The following is an 18,245-nucleotide window of genomic DNA, read 5'->3' as shown; positions in this document are numbered from 1 at the left end:
CTTGTTAATCTCTGGCTCTAATCGAAATGTCGTCAGGCCTAGTATGGTAGTCGCCTGTCTGTTCCCTTTTCCCTCCCAACTCCTCTCTGTAAGTTCTTGCACTATCTGAAATGTTGCCATGCCGAGCACAATAGTTAATTTCACATTCCTTTGTTCATGGCCTTGTAAGAATGTCATTGTATTTTTTTCCCCTCCCTTGCCTTGAAGCGCTTTGAAACACATTGTGTATAGGCGCTATATAAATTATCAAAGTGACCACCTACGGGAAAGCCAATAAAAAAAAACTGTCTTTGGCAAAATGCAGAGTTTCCAACTTTATCCAAATGTCCAGTCCATGTACTGTTTACCTTGCAGCACCTCCTACCTTTTGTGAGATAGGATTCTCAGCACTTGCAGCCCTAAAGACTAAATATTGAGTAAAGCTGGAAGAATATGATTGGCTATTGCAAAAATTATACCCAATAGTGACAGGCTGGCTGCTGAAAGACAGGCCCACCTTTCACACTAATTCTCCAGTATGCCACTGTCCAACTTGCAAGTGACTGCGTTGATAGTAATCTCAAAGTTGGTTATATTTAAGAAACAAATTGTTACATGTCAAATGTTACTGTAAGAAATAAATATGCAACACTAGTTAGTCAAGTCCTCTGTAGCAAATCATTCTAAATGCTGTGTTTACATATATTTGCCCTCTAATCTAATTTTAGTTATTGCAAGCAATGATTTAGAAAGATGTTTATTTTTCTTTTTTTTTTGGCACCCACACCTCCATTTGGGGCACCATTTAACACCAGCGCGCGATACCCGCTCACAACCAATGGACATTTTAGAGTCCACGTGCATAGCCCCCCCCCCCCCAAAAAGCAGGTACATTTTTCTTAGGGGGAGTTGTAGGTCAAAGTTTGTGGTCAAAAAAGTATGAAAATTTTGCAGGATCGCAAAATAGCTATAAACTGGAGTGTCTGTAAAGAGCACGATGGCGCTATGCTTGTCATTTCAAATAAGTTGTCCAGACAGCTACATGCCGGTGCACAGATGCCCGCTGCCATTGATTTCCCTTGTGTGGGGATTGTTAATGTGTGGTAAGTGGGTAGCATGTGTGACTTTCGCTGCATCTTCAATATTGCTGAATTCTGAAGCAGGGTGCTGTGGCTGGCATGAAGGCTGGCTACGTTTTGAAGTGTGTGGCAGACTGTTTGAGCCGGTGTGTGGTACAGTCTGTGCTGCACACACTTCCAGGTGTAGTCTCCGGCCGGTGATGAATGCGCTCTATATTTGATTCCTGGCTTCTGGTGGCACAGGGCGCTTTGGGCTTTACTTTACAAAAGCTCCAAATTAGATTGGCTGTTGTGATTCTGTGCACAGAGAATGGTTGCAGATGATATCGGCCATCCAAGCTCTCATTAAGAAGGGAGAAAAAAGGCTCCTCTAACCAACAGTGGACAGATGCCCCTCCCACCCCCCCATCTATTTCTCTTAACATTGCTTGCAGCCTGATCATTGCTTTAAGTCATTGAACACCAGCCAACAAAAAAAAGTAGCATCCATTAATTGTCCAGCAACTGAATTTGCATTAAAGGAGAGTCTCAGACCCCCAATCCCTCCAGCTAGGGAAGATTGTTTACAGTATGTGCATCAGTTTTTAGATTTGTGTAAGGTCTATAGGAAAAGAAGATACTCTGAAGTTCAAAGCACCCCTAAAAGGTTCTGTAAAGCTGCCCCCCATAAAAAGCGAACTCTCTGGTATTCAAACACTATCATTTTGTATTGTAAATTATTTTTTCACTGCTGGAAGTTACGGATGCTATACCCATGAGACAGAGCTGTTGTATTGCTTTTATGCTATTTATTTTAAAGAACATAGAGAGAGCTTGTTTACCCCAGTTTTCCATTACCTTTTCAGTGCACAGTAGGGCTAGTTGTGCTAGCCTTTAGGTGCAGGGTCAGTGTTATAAATCCCCTCTATGACTCAACACTTTGGATTGCTGTATGATTTAATAAATACAAATGTAAGTTTCAGGGGCTCAGAATTACTGCATGTTCTAGTTAAACTTGTGTCACATTCTCTATATAGGTTGATGAGGTTCCTGGAGGGTTTTTATTTCCTCTACAATGCGGGTTGTTTTTTCCAACCATTGCGCTTCAGAAGTTAATTGACGATATGTGAACTTCATAACTTGCTTGTCAGGGCTAGTGGTCACTGTCATTAATTTTTGATCATTGTTTATGAAGCTTTTTATGATTTTGTTTTATCTCTAAAGATGGGACCATGTCATTCTCGCTAGATGTTGTGGAGCTTGGAGCTGATGTTTCAGCAGCCTTGTATATCAGGGACTAGCGCGGTAGAAGGAGGTTTCTGACCTGTGCGTGAAAGGAGTGCTAATTGCTTTGCTATTTGAAACTGGGAGGTCACTTTATCCCCTTAAGGCAGTGGTCTTCAAGCCTTTTTATGCTGAGCCGCCCCGACCTTGAGGAGAGTAGAAATAGTTTCTGCAAACCCCTATTTTCTGGTCCCTATAATTTCTTGTACATGTTGCTGTCTGCAAGCTGGGACTCTGTGGTTTATATTAAGAAAATGAAACAGGTGCTTGTCTTTCAAAGGATACACACAAAATGACTTTTTAGAAGAGTTCTGCAGTTAACGTATTGACTCTCCAGAACACCCACCTCTAATTTCATTAGCGAGCAGATGCAACTAGTTGAAGCCAAAATGGGTGAACATCTTGGAGGAAGTTACCAAGCACCAAGAGACGCTTCACTCACAAATGGAGACACATCAGGCAGGAACATCCATAGCAAGCCCTCCTATAAATTAATGGTTTTAGGTACAGACAAGTTTCCCAAATACTTGGAGCATACTAAATTTACTTTTTTAAATTTCTTCTTTTAGGCAATAACTCAATCATGGCACTCATTCTCGGTGTATTTGTAAGGATGGGGAATTTGAGCCTTTGTAAATGGCTGATAGGGGGTCTTGAAGAAAGTAGAAGAGATAAGTGAAGAAAAATGATTTCAAGGCAGTAGTGCTTTTCCAGTCAGCAGGTAAGCTGTATTTATTTTTTTTATCTGTTTGATGTCTGTGGGAGGAGGGTACATTTGACGTCCCCATGGGGAGGCATTCCCTTTTGTGTGCTGCACAATGCCCACCACTCTTGTACAATAACTAAAGTATAGATGGTCTATGTGATTTCTCTTCTTGGCAAAGCGATATGGGTTGAATTCCCTCGGGGACTGTAGTCCAGGTCAGGGTATGTTTGCTGCTAGACTGAGTTGAGGGTAGCTTCATGGGGAGGGAGGGAAAGCGACAAGGAGCGCAAGAATAAGAAAAAATGAAACTAAGGGGGGGGGGGTACAGATAGGCGTGCGCTTAAGGCGAGTCACTTATCCCAGTGTACAGCTCAAGCAAAATGTTTGTTGTATTGATAGTCACATTATATTGTTTTAACTTGTCTTTTTCATGCTCTCAGCCAAGAAACGGTGTACACAGAAAACATTTGACTTACACCCTATTGTTATGCAGAGGGCCTAATTGAGGCTTTAAAAAGAAAGGCAGAGGAGAAACGCAGCTACTTGTGATCGCTGGAAAACTACAAGAGGAAGATGCAGTGAAAAAAAACCAAAGAGAATTCTATTGTAAAAGCCGATGGTCTTGTAAAAGCTGATGAGTGGAAACTGACTATTCCCAAACGTATTAATGGCTGTTAAGTCTTTTGGCAGGAATGGCTAGTGTTCTTCGATCCTCCTACGGTCCTTCCTCAGAACCTGCCTCTGTTACTTCACCTGGACAATTTTAAAGACACAGCAGTACTGTGTAATGTTGCCGTTCCCAAAGATGTAGCTGTGCAACAACTATAAAATATTGGACTATCCAGTGACAATTGTCTACTACAAAGGTTGTGTTGGACAGATCTAATTGGATAAGCTCTACTGTATCGCCACGCCTTCTCAACAGTGTTTTTTTAACAGTATGATGGGCAGTGAAGTGGCCCCTACACAGTCCCACACACCTGCTCAATCATTCCGAATACTGTCTTTAAAAACAATGGAATTGGAACATCCTTACAACAGAGTTTGGTTGCCATGTCAGCCTCTGCTAGTAATCAACAATGTAATTGTAGCTCACATGCTGTTCTGTGAAACTGAAGCTGCAACTGCTCTTGTGTGATCTGGTGAATTTGTAGGTTGGTAAAAACTTGTAAATGGTACATGTTTTAGTGCTGGGGGGTCAGCTAGTGTTTTCTTGGGTGTGTTGAATGGTAGAACTAATTGTTAGCTGCTCATAGTGATATTGGGTGAAGTGATCGGCAGTTTGTCATGCAGGTAATGGATTCTGTTTAGGTCACTGAAATTGTGTATTGTAGTGCAGGGGTTTGTAATTGTGGGAGTTTATTGGGTATGATGCCATGTTAGCCACAGGTTGGTTTGTGACATTGTGGGGGTGGGTTTGTAGTTTTGTATACTAAATCATCTAACTACATTTGAGTGCTCTAACAAAGATGGAAATTGACGGCTGCAAATTCCCTTGAGGCTTTCCAGTACACTATTGATATGTCTAACTAGACTCGGACTAATTAGACTCACCCTATAGTAATACCACCTGTCTTGAACACAAGGGATCAACCCCCGTTTCCTAAATCGTTTGAAAGAATTGTGAAATAAGTGTCTGCAATAATCATTCACAATTCCAAACCGATCCTCGTGGCACCAACCTGTAGTAATCTCCACCCATCCAGAAGTTGTCATGGGGTCATCTTGGAGTAATACAAGATAATCAGTGGAAGTAATCAGAACTCATCCTGGAGTAGTTTCTGTGGTAATTCTAGAGTCCTCATTTAAATATTTTGGCCTAGACACATACTTCGGGATGGTTTCGGATGATCTGCCTGAACTAGCCATGGATGACTTTAGATGGAGTCACTGGATGAGACGGGTATGATTCCAGGAAGATCTTCCTTTTTCACTTGGGAAGTTACAGTTGACAATTATAAACATAACTTTAAAAGTGCATAATATATATCTCAGTACAGCATGTTAAAGGGCATCTTTACATTCGAGCATGTCGCTCAACCCAGTAAATCTGCAAAGCAGATGAAAAATGGTGGTTTTATTTTTTTGCGTGTGATAGTCAATTGGAGTCTATAGTAGGGTTGGGTGTGTAGCTTGCCTTGAGTCCTGGATGGGTGACATTTAGGATAATGTGTGATAAGAAACGTGGAAGTGAAAAGGGTTAAAGTATTTAGATTGCATTGGTATCCTTTACGGCTGAAGCACCCTTCTGTTTTCCCCATTATTACCACCCCTGGGAGAGGCGCTGACCAATAAGGAGGCCTGGATCACGGGCAGCCTATGCCTGTGACCAACCGCATTGTCTAACGGCTGCCTGTGCCCCTCTGCATGATCCTAAATTCTTTTTTTTCTGTTGTCCTGCTCCATAGTACCCTTTCGCCCTCCCACACGCATCCTCTCCCGCAGGTTCCTGCTTATTGCTACTTACCTGTGTGCTGCGTAGCTGCCTACATGTTCCCCCTCTGGAATGGGTGCTAGCAATCGAAATAGTAATGAGACTAGTTTTCTTTAGTTTTTCTGCTGTCTGCCATGTTAGTTTGTAGCCTTTTTAAAAAAATGTTGTTATGGAAAATCGAGCATGTGTGTAAATCACAGCCGCAATTTCCTTTAAAAAAATATATATACATTTGCGCGGGGTTAAGGATTAAAGGAACAGGGTTCACCTAATATGCTTTTTTCTCTCGGACATCCCAAAAATACAACACTGTGGATCAGAAAGGTTTACTACCACTGTAAAGAAGTCTCCCAGCTTTTTAGAGATGATTGCTGTCAAATAAAGACGACAGCTGTAAAAAGGGCAGATGAGCACATGGGTGCATAGAGTGCTAAAGATAAGATTTTGAAGTGGGAGTATTTTACTCCCATCTTTAAAAAAAATTGGGAATAACATTTTTCTGGGAGTAAAAAAGTTAATCCCATTCCTACAGAAAGTATTTTCATGTCGAGTTAAAATGTTTTAACTGTAAAACAAAAATGTTTTTGTAATTGTGATTTCTTTGTACCTAGTGTGGTGGGGGGGGTAGGCCCTTGTCCATATGACGCCTACCCACCTGTGGAATAACGACATGGAGACAGCAGTGTTGGCTGTAAGAGGTCCCTGTGCTCCCTGTCCTTGTGACACAGGAGACCTCCTTTTATTAATTTTGCCTTGTGACCAACCACGTCACAAGGTGCTTAAAGGGGCATACACCACACTCCTTCTTTTTCATAATGAAACACGCACAACATTTATATTACAGTCCACAACAAGTGTAAACAAATAGTCTTGTAACATGAATGATCATGGTTGGGATGAATAACAGTACTCGACTGGCGAAACATGCCGCTCGAGGGATATCAACCTCAAAATCTTTCTGATAGTCCGGCTGCTTGCGGCGTTCTTTCACGGGGGAACGCCTTCTGAGTCCTTTCTGCACAGACTCGTGCCTCCTCCTTGATCTGTCAGGCTGTCTTCCTCATTGCTGGATGTGGGCTCTCTTATATCAGATTCTTCACTCCCAAGGCCTGGCTAGCGTGGGGGAATCTGTTCTACTTGGACTGGTCATATTGTCATCACTTACTTCTCCGGTTGACCTCCCCATCTAACAGAAGAAGCTGAATTTCTTGTGGCTCAGCCATCTGAGGCGGTGACAATAGTCACTTTTTGTTTTCACCACCTCCATCTGGGTAGGCTCATGGGGAAGGCACATCTTCCCCTTCGGGTGTCTGGATTGTATCAGCACCTTGTCGCCTACTTCCAGGTGTTGATCTTGTAATCGCCTTCTGATGCTTTCTCTCTCCTTCTTCGTTCAAGCACCAGTTCTTCATTGATCACTTCAGGGCTATGGATTGCATGGTCCGGCAGCATTCCTCTTGGACACCGCTGTTAAAGGGCATCCGATGGCGGTTTCCCAGTCGAGCAGTGTGGAGTGATGCAGTATTCTAGCAAAAAACTGGTACAGGGCTCGCCGTTTGCATTCACCCTGTCTGTGTGCGATGCAGAATACTTTGAGGGTCCTCCTCATCCTCTCCGCATGACCGTTCTCTGGGCCATACCAGTGTTATTTTTCAGTGGCGTATGCCCAGGCTCTGGAGATATCTGAGAACCCTCAGCTTTGGAAGGAGGGGGTGGGGGCATTGTTTGTGTAAATTTCATCAGGGAGTACATGGGTACTACATCTTCAAGAGAGGTGGATGCTTTGAATTCCTCTGGATAGCTCGACCACCTGTCCACAAGGACTATGAAATGGGTGTCTCGGTAGGTGGACCCAAAGTCCATGTGTATTGTTCCCTAGATAGTTGTTGGTCAGGTCCATGGATTCGATGTAGGGCTCTTTCTGGTGGAGCAATGCTGCCTGAAGCCACACACCGGCTCGGGCAAATTCCTCCACCTTTTCATCAAGGCCTGGAAACCAGACTTTGATCCGGAGTCAAGCCTTGGTTTTGGCCACTCCTTGATGGCCTTTGTGCACCAACACCCGCGCCACTAGACTAGAGGGATGACCATTTGCAACCTTCGGAGGACCAGTCCGTTGCCCATGAACGTTTGTTCGGTCTACACACGCCACATTTGTTCAAGCATTCTTTTTGCGTCTTGTGTGCGATGGTTTATCTTCTCCAGAACATGTTTCCATTCCCTCGGGTCCCAGCTGACCGCAATAGCCGGAAACATTTGTCATTTGCTACGCTTGCTGTACTTCTTCGAGGGACATTGAGATGGGCATTGCCGCCGCCATCAGGCTATGCATAAACTCCTCTCTCTTTTCCTTCATCTCCCTCTACCAGCTCCATTGCCTTTACGGGGTGTCAGGAAAGGTAGTCTGCAGGGTTGGCATTGCCCGGCAGCACACCAGGTCTGGGTCATATTCTTGCAGGGTGAGTGGCCACCTCTTGACCCGAGCAGGAGGTTTGGAGGATGAGCCAGCCATCATTGGCAGAAGGGGCTTGTGGTTGGTGACCACTGTCACTGATTTGCCATATACATAAAGGTGGAAGTGTCGGCAGCCCCAAAATACACCTACAGCCTTGTGCTCTATGTGTGAGTATCTTTGTTCTGTAGCAGAGACAGCTCTGCTTGTAAATGCAACAGAATGGGCATGCCCACCATTGTCGGGCTGTGTCAGCACAGCCCTGAGACCAAACGGGCTGGCATCTACAATGATTTCTGCTTTTTTTTTTATTCGGGTTAAAGAATGCTGTGGTATCTTCCGCCGTGAGTGCGTTCTTGATCTCCTCCAAAGCTCTCTGTTCCAAGGCGTTCCATCTCCAGTTGCAGTACGAAGTGCCACAGACAGGCAGGGATGTAATTTGGGGTCACTGGGGGTTGCACCTGCGACCCCTGAGTTCTCCCTTGCTACCCCCTGTTGTCTCACTTGCTACTGCAAAGAAAAGGTTTAAAGTAAAAAAATGTAATTTCCTGGGTAGTGGCCCGCACGATGTGGCCCTTTGTTTCTAGAGTGGCTGGCTTTTTTTGTTCACGAGGGGGTTCCACATAACCCTTTGAGCAGTGACCCTAAATAAGAAAAAATGGGAATAACAATTTGTCTTTCTGGAATTCTATACAATAATTGCTAGACTCATTAAAGGTTTATTTCAGGCATACTTCAGCAGATGAGTCACTGATTTAGTCTGTTCCTTAACACTTCAAATTCACAATGCAAACAAAAACTTCCAAAAAGCATTTACAGTAGAATAAACCTCAATTTTGGACTACGTATTTTGCTTTTCGCAAGCTGTAGTTATAGCATGCTTTTTCTGCTGTTGTCTCTGTTACGATCATCACAAGACATTCCATCTCGGTGTCCTCGGCCACTTGACAAAATACTTGTGCCTAAAAGCTTCTGTACAGTGTAGAAATGTTTGACCATAGCACATAAAGGAGCCCTTGATTTCACTGTGCCACAATTGTTTTGTTGTAGTGTGTCTGTCTATCTTTCCTATCTCCATGGCATGCTGTTCAGGATGTTTGCATGTATGAGGTAATGCGTGCACTGAATATGGCATACAGTGTGAGTGTGCTGCTTTCCTTATGCTAAATTCTTTTACACAGTTATGAATGCTCCCAATGGTTTGTTTGCCAACCTCTGAAGCCTGAAAAGTAGATCCAGGCAGGCTTGACATGTGGCCAACTTTGCACCAGACCTGCAGATGAACTGGCCTGCTTTTAAAGCTCAGTTACCAGTTTAATGATATCCACTACAGAGTGTGAGTTGCTTTCTGACTTTGAGAACATTCAGACATGTAATTGCAAATTTTACTATAGCCGCTTAGATAGTGGGTTTGTGCGCTCGCTGCTGCAATGTTTGTGATCTGAAGGTTCAAATACCGGTAAGTCCAACCTAGCCTTTCATTTGGCTGAGGTTGCTAAAATAAGTACCAACACAGGTTGGGCGATATTGTATGTATTTGTTCTACATAAAGTGCTTAAGCGCAAGTGCTACATAATAACACATGATTATTTGCCCTTGGATGTCTGCTTGAATTCACAGTAATTTGGTAATCTGGGCTATACACAATATTAACGATGCATATGGTGATCTGTTCTTGTATGAAAGCTTATCACATTACAGTGATATCGAAACCATATTTTCGTACTGTATTTAGAAACAATGCTATGTGATGCCACTTTCTGTTGTCATGCGGTGAAAGGTTGTGTTCCATCTGTCTTTTTGCAGTGTATGTCTTAGCTGCTAGATGACTCTCAGTACGTTCCCCAGCCTCTCCAAATGTTCTTGTTCCGTGCTGGAGTAGACCATGATGTTGTCACTTATATTGATGGCTCCCTTTAGTCCTGCCTGTGCACCGCGGATTGGGTTCTGAAACACTTCCACAGCTGCTGAGATGCCAAACCTGAGGCGCTTGTATCTTATCTGTACAGTCCTTAGTGTGTGGTGAACTTAGTAATGTAGTGGGAGGCTGTGTCTAACACCAGGTGGTGATAATGTGATCTTAAATCCAGTGCCTAGAAGAATCTTACCCCCCAACGCCCCACCCCCCTTGTAAGTGAGCTAGAATGTCATAAAGAGTTTGGGTGATGTCTTTTTCTTTTTATTGCTCTGTTTGAAAGTCTCATGTACACACATATGTAAATGGGGTCTGGCTGTTTGGGTTTGTTGGCAATCACAATTGGGGAGACCCATGGGGTCGGCCCCTCTACCTTCTCGATAATGTCCATGTTGACTATCAGCTCTGACATCTGCCAGTTTGTGGGAGCGTCGCAGTTCAAAGATGCGGCCAAGGTTATACCTGGTTCTCTCAGTATTTGTTGTCTTCATTAAACTATTTGCTCACGCATCTCGTGTTCTTTGTCTGGCCATGCATATGTAGCCAGTCTCTGCAGTCTGCAATGATAGGCGTCCAGAGATTGCCCTTTTTTCTGCAGAGTGTTCCTCATTAGGGATCTCTTGAAGTCCTGATTTGCCATGGGTGCAAAATATTCTTGGAGTGCCTTCTTGGTTGAGTTAAATGTCCTGTAGAGTTTGGAAAATATTGCAAACGGTGGGACTAGCCAAGTAAAGCATAACTGACTTTTTCGTATCATCATTGTCTTCCCCCATCGCTGCTAAGAACATCTCCAGGTGCTTCACCCAGGCGACCACCTGGGGCCTAAGGCTGAATGGGCTCCAGGTAGGTTGAATTCTTGCAGGGGTGTGAGACACATGAATGGGTGTTGCACCCTGGCCCCCTGCAGGTCGCCTCCAGCGTCATCCGCGATATTTGATGGCTGACTATAGTATGATTTGTGAGCAAAAACGCCACTGCTGACCTGTCCATGACTCCTGCTAGGCTTCGAAGGCTTGCTGGCACCAGTCTGGCTGCACATACATTGGCCTGTGAGGGCGGGGCGCACAAGCACTGCAGGAGCTGCAATCCTTGTGTGCAGACTGCGTTGTGGAAATGTCCTGCACAATGTGGGCCACCGTCTTCCTGTGATTGGATGCAGGGTGCACAAGCATTTCTTTTGAGAGCTGCAACCCATTCTTTCATGTGTGAAGTGACTTTCCACTGTTCCTTGTACACTCTTTTTGCCGTATAGTCAAATGTGCCCCCCAAACCTGAGAGCTGAGGTTGCTCTAATTTGCCCTGCAGGTGGGTGTGGTTAGGGATGCGTTGCGCACTGATTTACATGTTTTCCTTCTCCCCTCACATGCACCATGTCGGGTGAACGTGTGGGGAGATCAGGGTGCGCACAGCTCCTGCGCGCAATGGAGTTATAATGCCTCTGGCAGCCCGCCGGGAGTATCTGGGCTGAAGGTCATGCCAGGTCAGGCTTGCCGGGACCGGGCCTGGAGTGAGGAGCCCCACTGGTGTGCAGGACACGTGTGAGACCCGGGGGAGGGACAGCAGGTTCGTGACCACGTGGGGTAGGACTTCACCCAGATGAGGCCTACCCACCTGTGGAATAATGATACTGAGACAGCAGTGTTGGCTGCAAGAGGTCCCTGTGCTCCCTGTCCTTGCGACACGGGAGGCCTCTTTTTTTTATTAATTCTGCCCCCGTGACCAAACACATCACGCGGTGCTTAAAGGGGCATACACCACACCTAGTTCTTTGTGCACATTAAAAGGTGCATTTTAACCTCTTCTGGCCAGGTAGTAATAATAGTAGTTGCTTCCTGTGGCACATTGTGTACTACTATTACAAATTGTATGACGTGAAGAAGTCCTCTGCTTGGAAATGTATTACATACTGTATTGAGTTTGGCAAACATGAGACATGTCTAGTGTATTTTAGATATCATTTGTTTTGATTTAGTAATTCTGTGTACTTGATTTTAAAGCGAAGATTTCCTGTGTTAGTATTGTTTGAATAACATATTTTAAGATTGTTTCACTAGTTCATGCCCATGTTTAACCTGGATTTTCTTTCCGTTCTTATCTGTGATTATATGAATCAAACCTATCCATTGAGCTTTTTTGGGAGTATGTGCCTGTTTTTAGGGAGTAAAAGTGGCTGATGTACCCCTCGGCTGTAGGGCTGGGTGCATCGATGCCAACCCACCCGACTGTTCTTTTAAAAAATGTAACTATTTTTTACTTTCTACCTCTTAAAATAAGTCTAACCTTTGCTGAACGACTGCTGCTAGCTGAGTAATCAAGTGAGCTACACTTACCAGCATTATTGAGGCGACGACGACTGCAGGGCCACCAGACTCTTTGAGCCACTTTCTGATAGAAAGGGGAGTATCAGCGCTGAAGTGACGTTTCGCTGAATGACTGCTGTTAACTGAGAAATCCTGCGACCTACAATACCCGCAATATCGAGACAGGGGCGACTGCCAGGTCACCTGACTCTTTGAGAGGCTTGCTGACACAAAGAGGTGCGCAAGCCTGCTTCAGTGGTGCGATATGTCGTCTGGCGTTAGGGCGATGGCGGAAGACGCATACACAGACGAAGTGGAGGCCTACTGCCTGTCCCTGGAAGCTCAAGACCATACTGTGACAATGGGTGTCTACCAGTGAGTGAAGAGGCTCCTAATACCTTTGAGAGTTGTGGCTATCAATATGTCACCCTCGTTTGTGCCCTCTTAAAATTATTAAAGCCACTACAAAGATAAGCAAGGAAACGGGAAGTATACCAACCTCTAAAATAACTACTTTCTTTACAACATGCGATGTGTCCGGGAACTGAATCCATGAGAGGCTGAATTATCTTCGAGATTGACATGCTTAGGCTCAAAAATGTTTGACAGTGTTTTTAACTGTATAAGTCCATCAATGACTGATGCAGTGGCAGACGTGTCTAGCACTCTGTTGGTGAAGATGGAAGTAAACAGATCTATCAAATTACCGACACTGCTGATGTCAAAACATATATTGTGACAGCAAACATCTTTCCTGACAGCTCTGGCGATAATATATTTATAAGCAATTATAACAGACTGAACCCTGAACTGTCTAAAAGGGAGATGGTGGGTGGTTGCAATACCCAGACCCGGAGAAAATCTCTCACCAAGTCCCCAGGGGTATTCCAAACCGATACCATGACTTTTGCTGATAATTGAGGGAGAGCTGGAGGCTCCCCTACTTGTAAACCAACCCACTAGCAGAATGAAGAGCACTTCCTCTATCTTGATTTATACAGCATTAGTGAAAATGCTCACTGTAGCAATTAACAAATGTGAGACGATCGAAATTTATTTGGGATCTCACATTGATCTGCTTAATGAAATATTTCAGGGGAATGTGTATGGTGGTAAAAGAACGAATGTGGTTTGTGATCCAAATAAGATTTGTCTAGAATGTAGATGGAGATGGTTTACACAGGGACGTCATTTCACCAAAGTGCCAGTGGTAGCTGAAGTGCCATCACATAACCCTTGACCTATGATGGCATCACCGGAAGTGATGTCATTGGACTCTGCTCCCAAGTGACATCACAGGAAGTGATTGCACACAACCTTTCACCCCTTGACAAAACAGGAAGTGGCATCACATAGCTTTGTTGCAGTAAACTAAGGCAAATATGGCTACACTATCACAGTAATATGATATACATTTCATACAAGAATGGATCACCATATGTAGCATTAATATCAGTGTGTATAGTGGCAACACCCATATGGCAATAAAAGCACTGTCAGCCGACCAGTGACAAACTGTTACTACTGGAACAGAAAACGGTGTAATGAACAACCAATATAGTGAGAAACACTGACTTCGACATATGCCCAGAACAAAAAAGTTTTAAAATGCTTTTTACAGCATGTAAACTCTGCTTCTGCCCAAAGAGAATACAGAAGTGGGATCCAGATTAGGATGCCCAGCGTTGCCAGATCTCCCAACGCCCTGTACAGCAACTTTTCAAATTCAGAAAGGGCCAGTAGTGGCATATTGATTTTTAAAATCAGCACTTCAATAAGGGACTGTGAGGCTCTTTGAAACAATCTGAGGCATTGTTCTTGCCAAGTTTGTGGTTTGAGCAGGGGGACTGTCAAAGGTCTCTCACTTTGCCAGATAGCTGCTAGAATTCTGTATGCTTTTCAATTACTCCAGACATTTAGGAGGTGAGCTGCAGGCCTCCATTTCTGAGGGAGGCAAATTTAGGGGCTGATGTGGAAAGACCAATCATTTTTCCAGGAACTGTTTTGAATCTTTTGCATTAGCACACCATTCCTTAGGCCCCATATATCTGAGCCATACAGGGTGACTCATTTTACTTAAGCCTTGTTGGCTCCCAGCATAAATGTAACTCATTGAATGTTAAAACTTAGCAAATTTAAAACTCCCTGTATGGCTTGTGCCATTTCCATTACGTTTTTGGCTTGTTAAAGTAGAAGCACATCTCATGCCCAAATACCCATAGGGGCCCTCTTATACAATCAATTCCTGGTTAGATTGCAATCTACAGAGAGGCTGTCTGCGCTTAGTAGAAAGCACTATTATAGCTGATTTACCTGTGGGTTGATTCCAGGTTTCTGATACACTTCTCTGAAGACCATGAGGTTACTGCTAACAATGCTAACAATGCACTTTCGTCAATATAGATATTTATGTCAAAATAAAATGTATGCAAATAGTGAATGTATTGGAAAATATGGTGCAAGTTTGCATACCTATGGCAGTCCACGTTCCACACTAATGGGTGAAGTCGCCAATCCTTCTATACCACTTCTACTCACCACTGAATTATTTGTTTGCACATCCATGATTGCTTTCAAAAGATCAATTGGTATAAAGACATTATATAGAGTCCATAAAGGCCACATACAGCACTTCTTTCTTGCTAAATAATAACTTGGATGCAATAAGATATCAAACTTGTGTCCCTTTTTAAATGCTTATTAAGATGATGCAAGTACAATTGTTCTGCTCAACCCGATCCGACAGTCTTGCAAGGAACACACTCCCAAACAGATTAAAAGAGCTGTTCAGCAAGGATGTTGGCCTGTAACTAACAAGGATATTTATTATCTTATATGAAAAAGCCTGTGTACATGGGCAAAAGCAATCAATTAAAAAACATCAGTGCAGCAATCTTTCATTACCAATAGCGGACAGTACAGCATCAAAGGCAGATTGCTGTTCGATGTTGAGTGCATCTTGAAGTTGTGCTTTGTTTTGGGCTTCCAAGTCAAAAACGTAGTTGAATTGCATGTCTGGAAGACTGATGGATTGGGGAGTACACCATCTTCACAACGTTTACCATTTACTATAAGAACATCTTGAATGACCCTTAACTGCCAATGAACCCCTCCCTCCGCCATGCCAAGCCCTTTTTTGGTGATTTTGGTATGTTGCCACTCAATCCCTTATGTTTGTTTTTACATGTGATATCTCGGCCAAATTTGGCCCCTTTTCTTACCACATGTATGCAGTGATGTACAAAGAAGCTTGTGTTTTTTCACTTGTAAAAGCTAAGAACAAATGGTTTGCTGTGCTGAATTCGCCATTTTCCAAGCTTTCTAGAACAGGTTGAATGGAAAACATATTTTTATAAGGTTACCATCAGTTTTGTTAGAGGTAGGTGATGTTACCCTTTTTTTTTTTTCCAATAGGACATGCGTGGACGGAATGGAAGAGGAGGGGAGGAAAGCTGAATGGGAAGACAGGAAGGCATACATTTATGAAAAGTAGACGAAATTCCAAGTTTAGGAAGGAGTGAATTGCGCAGTTCAGGCAACAACTGTGTAGGGAAAATTCCCATTGTTTGGGGGGAAAATTTGAAAAATGCCAACTAAAAAAGGTATGTGCTGGACATGGTTGGACCTGTAAGGTAATGGCTTCTGTGAATATTGAGAAAAGCAATGCCCTGCTACATTCCCCCGACTCTTCCAGTTAGGAAGTCACACATTTTTCGTAATGTTTCACAAAACAAGCAATACCACAGGCCAAAAACCGAGCATGATAAACAGGATTTTTATGCTGACGGCCTAAACAGACGTACTTAGCATGTCTAAATAAGGAAAACAAATTTGGTGAGGAATGACAAGAATACATTTTTTTGAAAGAGCACAGGCAGCCCTTTTGAAGGGTAAGTGACTTGTGCAGATTACAAAAGCATTCAGTGCCTAAAGCAGCGACTAAATGTAGGTCACATTTGGGAAATTAAAGGGTTGTGTAACAAAAGTGCAGTAGCAAATGTATGAAAACCAAGAGAAAACATCCCACTTTCCCCACAGGTGTCCCGACAAAAATGATACCTCACCTGTGGGGATGCACTTACCTGGGCGCAAAGGGAGAAGGCCAAACCACTGGTACATCAAATGCCCTGGGGAAGTCTGGATTTGGCTTTGTGGACAACCTACACATTTGAGCTTGGGGTGTAGCAGGCACCACGGAAAACAGGGAGCCCCATGCATTTCTGAAAAGAAAACACCCGTGGGAATCCATAGAGGTCTGACTTGTGCAAATTGACCTAGAATGTATTACCCACAAGCCCGGGCAAAGTCAGAAATGTAGGAAACAAAACACAATTTTTAGACATTTCCCACCTTCAAACCAACAAAACACACCGACAACAACACATGTCCTACCTTCCTGTGTTCCCACAGGTGGCACGGCGAAAATGGTACCTCACGTGTGGGTGCATTTACCTGGACGCAAAGGGAAAAGGCTAAACCACTATAACCCCAAGTGTTGCGGCAGAGTAGATTTTGCAGGAATGTGCTCTTGTGGACAACCTACAGATTTGGGCCTGGGGTGTTGCAGCCACCAAGGAAACCAGGAAACCCCGTGCATTTCTGCAAAGAAGACACCCGTGGGAATCCCCCTAGAGTTTATTACCCACAAGCCCCGGCAATGTCTGAAATTTAGGGAAAAAACACAGTTTTCAGACATTTCACACCTTCAAACCACCGAAACATGCCACCAACAACGCATGTCCTACCTTCCTCTGTTCTCACAGGTGTCCCGACGAAAACGGTACCTCACATGTGTCGGTGCACCTACCTGGGCGCAAAGGGAAAAGGCTAAACCACTGGTAACCCCAAGTGTTTTGGCAGAGCCGATTTTGCAGGAATTTGCTCATGTGGACAACAAGGGTTCAAAACATGCTGTTGCAGATCCCTTACTATGTAAGCAGTCACCAGGTGACCGTATGCAAGGCCATGTGACTGATGGGGATGATGGCTTCCTGCATCTCCCTAGTTCCTCACGCTCGTCTGCGCGTGCGCCCTATGCAAGAGTGGCTCTCGAGCCAATGGTGTCAGGCCAGTTGGACAATCTAGTGGTTGTCTCAGAAGCCCTCGTACAGTCTCTGCAGTGATGGTCAAGGGAAAAGCTTCTGCAGGGGAAACCTTCACCACCACCGCAGTGGATGCCACTCTCACCACAGATGCATCTCTGACTGGGTGGGGATCTCACCTCTTTCAACAGATGGCACACAGGATGTGGTCTCCAGCAGTAGCATCCAATCACATCAACCTATTGGAACTGCTAGCAGTGTTCAAGGCCCTGAAGATCTTCCAAACACACTTCAGGGGAAAACAGTTCTAGTCATCACGGACAGTACTACGGCCATGTACTACTTAAACAAGGGGGCACTCACTCTCTAGGGCTATCCAAACTGTCCCAGAACATCTGGAAGTGGGCACCCAAGCACATGTTCCTCCTTTCACAACATGTTCCAGGGGAACTCGATCTTCTGGCAGACGTATTCAGCAGAGACTTCCCCCTACCCGTAGAACACGAGTGGCAGCTACAGGAGGACATTTTACTTTGCATCTTTGCAGAATGTGGCTTCCCGGAGATCGGCTTATTCCCCGCTCTGGAGAGCGCCCAATGCTAGATTACGCCTCCAGGTACCCACAGAACCGCTCCAAAGGGAACAGTCTTTTGATAACATGGTCCAGGAGATTTGCCTATGCCCCCCCCAACCCTGATTCCCTTGCTCAATAGAATAGGGCACAAGATGCACCAAGAACCAGTCACAATAAATCCTGGTGGCACCTATGGGGGCCTGACAACCTTGGCTTACTCCAATCTTATGGCAATGTCAGGCTCCCCTCTAAGGAAGCTGCCGTGCCCGTACATCATGCTGTCTCAAGATCAAGGCGAGGCACTACATCCATGCCCTCAAACTCTCAATTTAGAAGCCTGGCTCCTCAGGTCATAGAGTTCGGGCCCCTTCAGCTCCCTCAGAGATGCATGGACATACTCGGAGAGGCACGGAAACCTACCACCAGACATTGCTACTCCAGCAAATGGACGCGCTTTGTTATCTGGTGTAATGTCAAGGGCATCAATCCTATTGATTGCTA

General features: G+C 44.3%; 1 protein-coding gene and 1 long non-coding RNA gene across 2 annotated transcripts in view; one reads left to right on the top strand and one right to left on the bottom strand.

The window, feature by feature from the left end:
* The window catches only part of LOC138513652 (uncharacterized), a 32,279-nt gene extending 23,336 nt beyond the window's left edge, over positions 1–8,943 (top strand). Inside the window, exons 5-6 of the long non-coding RNA XR_011281792.1 lie at positions 2,891–3,042; positions 3,468–8,943. This is a non-coding gene — a long non-coding RNA (uncharacterized lncRNA). The remainder of the gene's footprint in view (positions 1–2,890; positions 3,043–3,467) is intronic.
* Positions 1–18,245, bottom strand: part of GPR19 (G protein-coupled receptor 19) — a 279,024-nt gene that overhangs the window by 201,781 nt on the left and 58,998 nt on the right. The gene's annotated exons all lie outside the window — the stretch shown is intronic.

The sequence above is a fragment of the Ambystoma mexicanum genome, chromosome 12 (genome assembly GCF_040938575.1).
Source record: "Ambystoma mexicanum isolate Mex_15411 chromosome 12, UKY_AmexF1_1, whole genome shotgun sequence".
NCBI lineage: Eukaryota > Metazoa > Chordata > Amphibia > Caudata > Ambystomatidae > Ambystoma > Ambystoma mexicanum.
The sequence above is the reverse complement of the archived record's forward strand: the minus strand, read 5'-3'. Positions and strand labels throughout refer to the sequence as shown.